Below are 10709 nucleotides of genomic sequence, written 5' to 3'. Positions count from 1 at the left end.
TATCGTCACTTTATTTGATAAAACTCTCTATAGTTTCTGTGATTTGTCCTTTTACCCACTAATTTTTTTAGAATTAAATTTTTTGATCACTATTTAAATTTGAATCCTTTCCTCAAAGGTCCAGTGTATATTAAATATTTCTGTATTTTTAAACTTGTTTATCAGTTTTTATGTCAAACCTCATGGTAGATTTAAATTTATCTAGCATGTGACCAATTTTTGTAAATGTGCCATTCACAGTCAAGAAGCATATTCCTTTTTATCCCTTTTACTAATTGCCAGATATTTATCATATCCAACTTTTCTAAAATCTAAACATTCTGATCTTTGGCTTCTCTTTCAAAAAGTCTTTTTCTAATCTTTTTCTAGTTCTGAAAGGAGGCCATTGAGGTAATTATTATAGTTTTTCTCTCTATTTTATCTTGTAGTTAAATTCATTTGTCCTTTAAGTACTTATATACCATATCATTCATTGCATATATACATATATAATTATAATAATTATTATTTCATTGTCTATGGTGAATTTAAATAAAATTTAAGTTTCCTATTTATATCTTTTAATCATTCTATTTTGATTGTTTCATTTCTGTATTATACTTGTGAAATTGATTTTTTGTACCTAAGAGCAAAACTTTACATTTATCTCTATTAAATTCTATTTTGTTAGATTTGGTCCATTACCTAAGCCTCAGGTTGGCAAACTTAAGACTGGAGGCCAGACTCAGGCTGTTTTTGTATAACTCAGGGCTGTCCAACCTTAGGTTTTTAATTGAAATAATAGACAGTATATTTTGATTTGTCATTTTAGCGAGAGCTCTGCAGTAGCTCAGCTTCATTTACTAAATTTCTATGTAAATTTCTATGTTTGTAGGCAGGTTGCATAAATCCCACTGGGGCTGTACCACATTTCCACCAGCCCTGGTATAACCCAAAAACTAAGAATGGTTTTTGCATTTTTAAATAAAGTTGTATTGTATCTAAAAATATGAAAACAATTGTTAGCTCATTGGCCATGCAAAAACAGGCTGGGGGCTGGATTTGTCCATTGAGCTGTCATTTGCTGACCTCTGTTATGAAGATCCTTTTGGCTCTGTGCTATCCACTTTGTTAGCTATCTCTGCCAACATTGAGTCATCTACAAATCTGATGAGCATATACTATCTATGCCTTTACCCAAGATAAAGACAAAAACATTAAAAAGTATAGGATCAGGCATAGATCTCTGGGGTACTTCTCTGAAGACCTCCTGCCACATTGACATCCAGCCATTAATAACTACTCTTTGAATCTATTCAATTCCGAATATATCTGACTATATAATCATACAATTCATATCTCTCTATCTTTCCCCTAGAAAAGTGTGAGATTCTTACCCAGAAGCTTTGCTAAAATCTAGGTAAATTATGCACAAAGACATCCTCTCATCTAGTAGCTTAGTAATACTGTCAAAAAAGGAAGTGAGTCTAGTTTGGCATGATCTGTTCTTGATGAAAACATGTTGTCTCTTTGTAATCATCACTTCCCTTCTAGATGTACACCAATCACATCTTTAATGGTTCATTCTAGAATTTTCTCAGGAATTGAAGTCAAGCTCACTGAACTGCTGTTTGTAGACTTTCTTCTCTCTCCTTTTCAGAAAACTGGAACATTTGTCCTTTGACAAACTTGTGCCACCTCTTCCACTTTCCATGAGCTTTCTCAAATATCACTGATGCTCACATCTGCCAGTTCTTTTAGGACCCAATGATGTCATTAGCCTGGGTCAGGTGACTTGAATTTATCCAGAGTATCTAGGTGTTCTCTTACTAATTTTCCTTATTTTACTTCAGTTTCACCTGACCATTAGGCACTTTTGTTCTGTCATTTCCAACGTAAAGGTCATTCTTCTTCGCAGGAAAAAAAAAAACAAACAAAATAAGAATTTATCAGCTCCATCTTCTCTCTCCTGTCACCTATCCTTGTCCCATCCATCCCAAACAAAGAATCTATCCTTTCTTTGATCCCCTCTTTTATCCTAATAAAGATAGAAAACTCTTTGATGGCCACATTATAATTTTCTTCATCATCCTTTCACTCACTCAAATTCTTTCTAGATTTCTTTCGATTCCTGTGTTTGTAAGTCAATTGTTTTTGACACGAGATAACATTTTATTTCAATTTTTAAAATTTTTTGATGTTGTTCTAATATTGATTGTCTTATGGAGTCATGGAATTCTGTTGGTTCATTCAAATTTCCAAGAAATCTGTTAAGGCAAGGTTTCCCAACTTCTCTTCTAAAGTATGTATCATTGTTCCCCTTCTTTCCTCTAGGGCTCTTGCTTCACTTCCACTTATTGTGTGTGTGTACATAAATAAAATTTGTAATATTGTGTATATATAATTATATTGTATATGTTACATATGTGGATATATTATATACTTATACCATTATAATTACATTATATAATTATATGTGATTACATTTTTAATATCTTGCTTTATTTCTTCCAGATACTCAAACAATTTTTTTCTACAATGTTCTGCTAGTAGTTGCTGTAGTGATTCTCTTCTCCCAGGTTTACTTCTTGGATATCTTTTTACCCATAATAGTCCTTCTCAGTGTTCATTTCTGTTTATTCATATCTCCAGCTTCAAATTCAGATTCGGGACTTTATGCTAGGGCCAGGCTCCCTGATTCTTACATTCTTGAATAACCATTGCCAGACATTATTTGGTCCTGATGAAACAATGTCAAAATTTCCTCAACTCCTGCTTACTGGTTTCTACCTTTCTTGCTATGTCTTCACTGAGAATTAGTATCCTTCAACTGTCCTTGGCCAGGGCTCCATGGTCTTCCAATTTCCTGGGGATGACCTCAGTCTCTCTTAGAATCTCAATTTTGGACACTGCTATAGTATTTTGGCTCAGGGTCATCTCTTGTAGGGGCACTCCTGTGAACTTCTGGTCTGTCCACCTGCTTCCCTTTGGGGACCCCTCTTCCAGTGCCCCAAGATGAAATAGCCTGTTTATAGTTCTCTTCCAATTTTTAAAATATTATATGATCTTGTGCCCTTTTTAGATCATTGATGGAGTATAAATGGGAGAGCTGGGCTCTTCTATAACCTTTCGTGTTGTCATATTAGTCAGTAGAGCAGGACACCACTTTTTAAAAGGACAACAATTTGCTCCCTTCAATTTCCCTAGTAAAGGACAATGAACAATTTTCTGTGGACTAGATATGTCAGTTTTGTCTAGGAGGTGAGCAAAGGAGGAATTTATTCACCTGACTGTGAATACCGAAAAACCCCAAAACAACCCCCTCCACACACAAATGGGTTATTTAACAGGATTTAAATATTGTGATATGAAGTATAATAGCACAAAGAACTTGAACATTCCAGGAACCAAAAAAAGAAAAACTTATCAGCTTATTCTTTTTCTTATAACCCAGAAGTGAAAGAAGAAAAGACTCAGGAGTAACAGACCCACATAAGCACTGAGAGACAGAAATATGTAAGCTTGCTTTTGCTCAAGCCTAGGGCAGTTTTGAGGAGGGTAGGTTTGTGCTAGGGGATATGGAACTCTGGATCGCCTGACAGGATGAGGAGTATGATAGCACATAATTGCTTAAGGGACTTAGTAAAGTCTGTTGCAGTGATTTGGGAGAGAGACTTCAGAGACGTACATGGAGAAACAGTCTCCTAAGAGATAGCTGAAAGACTGTGAATGGTGGATTGGAACTCTCCAATTTACAGGCATGTATGTGAGTTGGCTCCATCATGTTCCTTGACTTCCATAGTTGGCCACTTTAGAGATTGCTGAGAGAGGACCTCACCCGGGTGAGATCATTCTTTTCTGATTCTCTATCTACTATTCTACCCTGCCTCTATCATTTTATACACACATAGGCACATATACACACACACATATAATTTTTTTAGACTAGACTTTGATTCTAACTATGTAGGGCATGCCCTCCAAATATTTAGAAGATGCCATAACTCATTTAACCCTAATTTCTCCAGCAATTTGCTCAGTTCCATGTTTATTCTTCTATTTATCTTTCTTTTAGACTTATCCAAAACCGGGAGAGGGATATTGAAGGCTGCTGTCAAGATAGTGTTACTGTCTGTATCTTCTTGTAGCTTGGTTAGTGTTTTCTTCATGAATTTGGATGCTTAGACATTTGGAGCATATAATTTTATTACTGAAATTGGTTTGTTGTCTATGGCTTCTTTCAGCATAAGGTAGTTTCTTTGTTTATTCCTTTTTATTTTTTGAATGTTTGTTTTTGCTTTGTTAAATAGCATAAATACAACTCCTCTTTTTGTACACTTAATGCATTTTAATTTTTTCCATCTCTTCTGTTTTATTTTGTACAGAGCTTTGGGTTTTTTAAAAATATATTTCTTATGAGAGACAGATTGTAGGGCTTTCTTTTCTTATCCAATCTGTTACACTGTTTCATTTGCTGGATTGTTTAATCTATTCACATCTATAGTTGTGAAAGTTAGGTTTATAATTTCCTCCATTTACTTCTAATATTAAGTTTACTTGATCTGTAATTTATAGACTTAGAGATTTTCCTGAAGGCCCTGAGAGGTCCTAGATACCCAAGGTCACACAGGTAGAACATGTCAAGCCATGAACTGAACTCAGGTCTTCCTGACTCCAAGACCTATTATTCCACACTGTCCCTGTATATGCAGTTTTTTCTCTCAAGGAATTTACAACTTGCTTGTATCCAGAAAAAAAAAACCTCTCCTTTGGTTTCTGGGTCACCTGCGCCCTAGGGAATTAAACCTTCATTCAATGAATATATACAAATGGTAGATAAGGAAGGTAGTGTGGAGTAGTAAAAAGACTCCCGGATGTGGGTTTGAATCTCACCTTTGCCACTTCCCTCTTATACTATGTTGGACAAATGATTTCACCTCTCTCAGCCTCAGTTTCCACCTCTAGGAGGTCTAGAAGGTCTCTAGGGCCTTTCCAGCTCATTTTGTGGTCCTAGATACAGTTCTTCATTATTGCTCTGGAGCCCTTAAGATAATGATCAATGCAAGGGAACCTAAGGCAGGTATGGATCATTGGGGGTGTAGGGTTTTGAAGTGTTATAATAACCTCTGTTGTCCCTGTTTCTCCTCTCCCTCTTCATCTCCACCTGCTGGCTTCTCTGGTTTCCCCTAAGTCTCTGATAAAACCCTACCTCTTTGCTCATCCTTCTTAATGCTGGTGACTTCCCTCTGGTATTATTTCCAGTTTGCCTCCATCTATCCTTTTTGAACATAGTTCTTCATGTTGCTGTACTCATTAAGTTATGAGCTCCTCGAGAGCAGGTTTTTGCTTTTCCTTATTTCTGCAGTGCTTAGCACAGTGCCTGGTACATAGTAGGCATAGTGTTTAAAATCCTGGACCTGGAGACAGGAAGACCTGAATTCCGGTCTCAGCTCAGATATCTGCTAGTTGTGTGACCCTGGGCATGTCACTTAAACTCTCTCAGCCTCAGTTTCTTTATTTGTCAAGTGGGGATAATAATAGCACCTACTCCACAGGATTGTTGTGAGGTTCAAATGAAATGACAAATGTAGAGTGTTTTGCAAACCTTAAAACATTATATAAATATCAGATATTGTATGTTGGTTGACTGACTGACTACTCTTCATTCTACATGCGCTATATTACTTACTGTTCTTCACTTCATTCCTCTCCCACCCCTCTTCCCAACCTCTCCCTAGCATCCAGTCCTTTGGTCAGTGCCTTCCATGCATGGACTGTCTTTCCACTGTCCTTTTGCCAATGTGCCTAACACTTTCATATTTCTGTTGTGTGTTTAATTCCTACAGAAAGGTATCACTGTGTTTAGATGTCTCTAGCAGCGCCTGCCAGACTCCACATTCCAGGTGTAGGAGATACACGAGCCATAGGGACCTAGAGGTGGGAAGATGCCAAATGTATTTGGAAAATGATGAATACTCTGGTTTAGCTGATGGGTAGGATGCATACAAGCCATCTGCCTATTGGTTCTTTGTTCACTTGATGAATCTAAAGGACCATATCATCTGCTCGAAGGAAGAGATCTTGGCTTCTCTGAGCTCTGGTAGCCTTTGGTAGCTCTGGTGGCACAAAAATACATTCTGGACCCTCAGATAGAATGGCTATGGAAAGGGACCACTCTCCACTTTTTGCCCTCTGGATTACAGGGATTCTCTTTTATTGGGGGAGCAGGCAATCATAGTTAAGCAACTTACCTAGGGTTAAGTGTCTGAAGCCGGATTTGAACTCAGGTCCTACCAACTCCAGAGCCAGTGTTCTATCCACGGCACCATCTAGGTGCCTCAATTACAGGGGTTTTTACCTGGACTCTGTGAACTTGGTCTTAGATATATACATATACATGTGTGTATAATATTATAAATATCTAAATAAACATACAGATTATTATATATAATTTATAATAAACTACAAACATATACTACATAGTACGTGCATATATATTTACATATAGGAACCTACATATGCTCTCTCTCTCTTTCTATGTATATGAAGTCTCTCTATTTTTATATGTGCCCACATGTATAATATACACATTGACAATGTTAGTGTCATATACATTGTACATACAATACTATGTATATAACATTAACATTACAAATGTATGTATGTAGACACATATAAATAAACATCTTTATATGTGCATATTACATATGTATACATGTTATATGTAGACATATATAAAATATATACACAGATCATATAATGGATACATGACATACGTAGACATTTAGATACTATACATAGTGTGTGCATATATAATGTATAACATGTGATGTTATATACAGTTATATATTAGTAACTACATTTCAACATGATTGGTTTCCTTTGTAATCCTATGTATTTTATTTTAGGCCCAAGGAGGTAGCTAGATGGCACAGGGGATACAGTGCTGGACTTGGTGTTAGGAAGATCTGAGTTCAAATCTTGCCTTAGATGTATTTAGCTGTGTGTGACCCTGGGCAAGACCCTTAATAACTCTCCACCTCAGTTTTCTCCTCTGTAAAATGGGAATGATAATAACGACTACCTCACAGGATAAATGTTGGGGAGATCAAATGAAACAACAAATACAGTGCATTTTGCAAACCTGAAAGTGATGTATAAATGCTAGCAATTATTAGCTATTAGAAAGGGCGCACGGGCCTCACCAAATTGCTGAAGGGTTCCATGATGCAAAAGAGATTAAGAACTCCCTTTCAAGAAAGAACCTTAGAATGCGTCTTTATCTCAAGGGCCCTTCAAATGCTACAAGGGTAGCTTTTCTGTTTTTTAACTTGATTTTTCTTCCCAACTAACTCTTGGTTTGTCCTACTTCTTAGCTTCATTTCTTCTTCATCAGAAATCTGGGAAGACCCTTGAAGGTTAATGATAATAATGATGATGATGATGATAGTAAGTTATGACATGATGATGATGATAATTATGATGATGATGATGGTGATGATGATGATGGTGATGATGGTGATGATGATGGCGATGATGATGATGATGGTGATGATGATGATGATGATGATGGTGGTGATGATGGTGATGGTGGTGATGATGGTGATGATGATGATGGTGGTGGTGGTGATGGTGATGATGATGGTGATGATGGTGATGATGATGATAGTGGTGATGATGGTGATGATGGTAATGATGATGATGGTGGTGATGATGGTGATGATGGTGATGATGGTGATGATGATGGTGGTGATGATGATGATGATGGTGATGATGATGATGGTGGTGATGATGGTGATGATGGTGATGATGATGATGGTGGTGGTGGTGATGATGATGATGACAGTGATGATGATGGTGATGATGGTGATGATGGTGATGGTGGTGATGGTGGTGATGATGATGATGACGGTGATGATGATGATGGTGGTGATGATGATGATGATGACAGTGATGATGATGATGGTGAGGATGGTGATGATGATGATAATGATGACAATGATGATGGTGATGATGGTGGTGGTGATGATGATGATGGTGATGATGATGATAATGATGATGATGATCATACAACTAAGTGGTATAGTGAATAGAGTCCTAGACCCGCAGTCAGGAAGACCTAAGCTCAAATCCTGTCTCAAATATTTACTGGGCTGTGGCCCTGGGCAAGTCATTTAACCTGTCTGCCTCAGTTTCTTCATCTGTAAAGTAGTAATAGTAAGAGCACCTGTCTCCCAGGACTGTTATTAGAATCAGATGAGATAATATTTGTAAAATGCTTTGCAAGCCTTAAAACACTATTTCTATGTTAGCGATTGTTATTGCTGTGGCAGTTATCAATAATAATTAATAATAACAAACATAGAAGGAATTAAGGGAAGCACACCGAACAATACCATTCACATGGAGTGGAGACCAGGAATAGATGACTTTGAGGCTTACAAAGCACGTTAAACGTGTCTGCTGCCATTTCACAAAGCCTGATCTCTGTCCATGCCTCCTTATCCCCATCACCTGCTCTGGTACAATTTGCAGTGTTAACATAGCTTTCTCCCCTGCTTCTGACATGACGTTCTTGCCAGCTTTATCTTGGCACCGAATCACACACTGCACCCAGGAGACTCATGAAGGCTTACTCCTCCCTGGGGAATGCAATCCTATGTTTTATAAGCTCTCCATTCAAAAGACAACCATGCCTTGGTGACCTGTCTCTCCAGCCCCTTCCCCCATACTGTTCCTCCCCTAATGACCCATAAAAGTGGCAGGAGGCAGAAGGAATGGAAATGGTTGCTGGGCTCCAAACGCTGGGCATGGGGGAAGGTGGATGAGGATGGTGCCAGGGAGATTTGGCAATGCACTAGAGCAAAAGAACAGAGGGATAAGTGGAGTTCCAGGCAGTTGGGCATGTCACATAATTACGGGAGAAAAATTAGGCCGCAGCCTGGCTCTCTCTGTCTCTCTCTGAGTGATCATCACCCTCATTATAAAGCAACTAATTATTAGCCTGGTTCATTAGCAATTATAAATCTCTAACTCCAGAACTTCATTTAAAAAAATTGTCATTTTTTTAAATGAAGTTCTGGAGTTAGAGATTTATAATTGCTAATTATAAGTTAGCACTTAATTATGTTCCTCAGCAGTCTGGATCGAACACAATATTAACACACCCAACTTCCATCAAGAATTGGGTGTCCCATAGGCAGCTCAAACTCAAGAGGTCCAAAACAGAGCTCATTAGCTTTCCCCCAAACACATCTTTCTTCTGATCTTCCTAATTTTTGTTGAGAGTACCATTATCCTTTTAGTCACCCAGGTTTACAACCTCAATGACACTCTGAACTCCTCATTCTCTCTTACCTCAAATATCTAATCAGCTGCTAAATTTCATTGTTTTTACCTTCATGGAATCTCTTAAATTCATCCCCTTCTCTCTACTCGCACTGCCCTCCCTAGTCCAGACCCTCCTTACCTCTTGCCCATATTATTGTAAAAAATCGGTTTCCTCATCTTTGGTCTCTCTTTTTTCCTATTGATCTTTCTCCCGGCTGCTAAATTGATTTTCCTACAGTGCAGGTCTGGCTATGTCACTCCCCTATGCAATAAACTCTAGTGGTTCCCTTTTAGCTCTAAGATCAAATACAAGCTTCTCTGTTTGGCATGTAAAGTCCCTAACAACCTGGTCCCAATCTATCTTTTCAACATATCATACCTTACTCCTCTTTATGCATGTTATGGTTCAGCCAGACCAGTCTTATTATTTCTCTTTCTTCTGTGACTTTATATTGTCTGTATGCCTTGCCTCACATGTTCTCCATCATCATCTCCGCTTCTTAGAATCTGCCTTATCTTCAAAAGCTAAAGTACTTTCACCTTCCAATGACCACAAAGGCGACCGAAGCAGGTGCCACGGGGTGCTGAGAGCTTGGTCAGACATCGAAGATGCATCAAACATCAAAGATCATCCATCCACTGCATCCCAGGCTATCACCAATTATCTTGACTTTTGTCTCGCCACTGGACTTTGATGTCTCTGGAAAGGGAGTGAGGCTGATGACTTTGTGTGGCTCTTCCTCACTTAAATCCATTTCACATATCATGAGTCAAGGCATCACCCCATGAAGTCATTGGTCCTCTTTGAAAATGAAGGACAAACAACAACTTTCACCTTATATGTGAAACTTTTCCTACACCCCACCGCTGCTCATGCCTTTCCCTAAGAATTGCCTTATGTTTATTTTGTTCATGACTATAGGAAACTTTTGTGAAGTGTGAATTGTGATGAAATACCTTTAGGTTATACAGTGTAAGAACCACACTAACCCCTCAAACCTTTCTACTACTGGCTAATCTCCTCATTAATTCCTTCTCTTGTTGGGTTCAAAGGAAGCCTCATTGGGTATGGTCTGGAATATCCTCCTTGAATTTACAAAAATAGTAGAAACTCTGATTGGATTGACATTCTTCACCTCACTACCACCCCAAAATAACATCAGGGAAGCTTGAACTTCTAAATTATTGGCTTAGACAAAAAAATTTAATGACCCTGTAATTTATTGACAAGATCAAGTATTGGCAATATCAAACAAAGATAAATGTTCAAATATCTTCCAAAAGCAGAACAGAGCAGGGTGAGGGGTGGGGAGAGGGAGGGGCATTCCTAAGAAAGATGAGATTTAAACTCTGGGAAAAAGCAAGGAGGAAAAAAGAAGTAATTACCAACTGCCATAGCT

This window comes from Trichosurus vulpecula, chromosome 4, assembly GCF_011100635.1.
Source record: "Trichosurus vulpecula isolate mTriVul1 chromosome 4, mTriVul1.pri, whole genome shotgun sequence".
Taxonomy (NCBI): Eukaryota; Metazoa; Chordata; class Mammalia; order Diprotodontia; family Phalangeridae; genus Trichosurus; species Trichosurus vulpecula.
Note: the sequence above shows the minus strand (reverse complement) of the source record.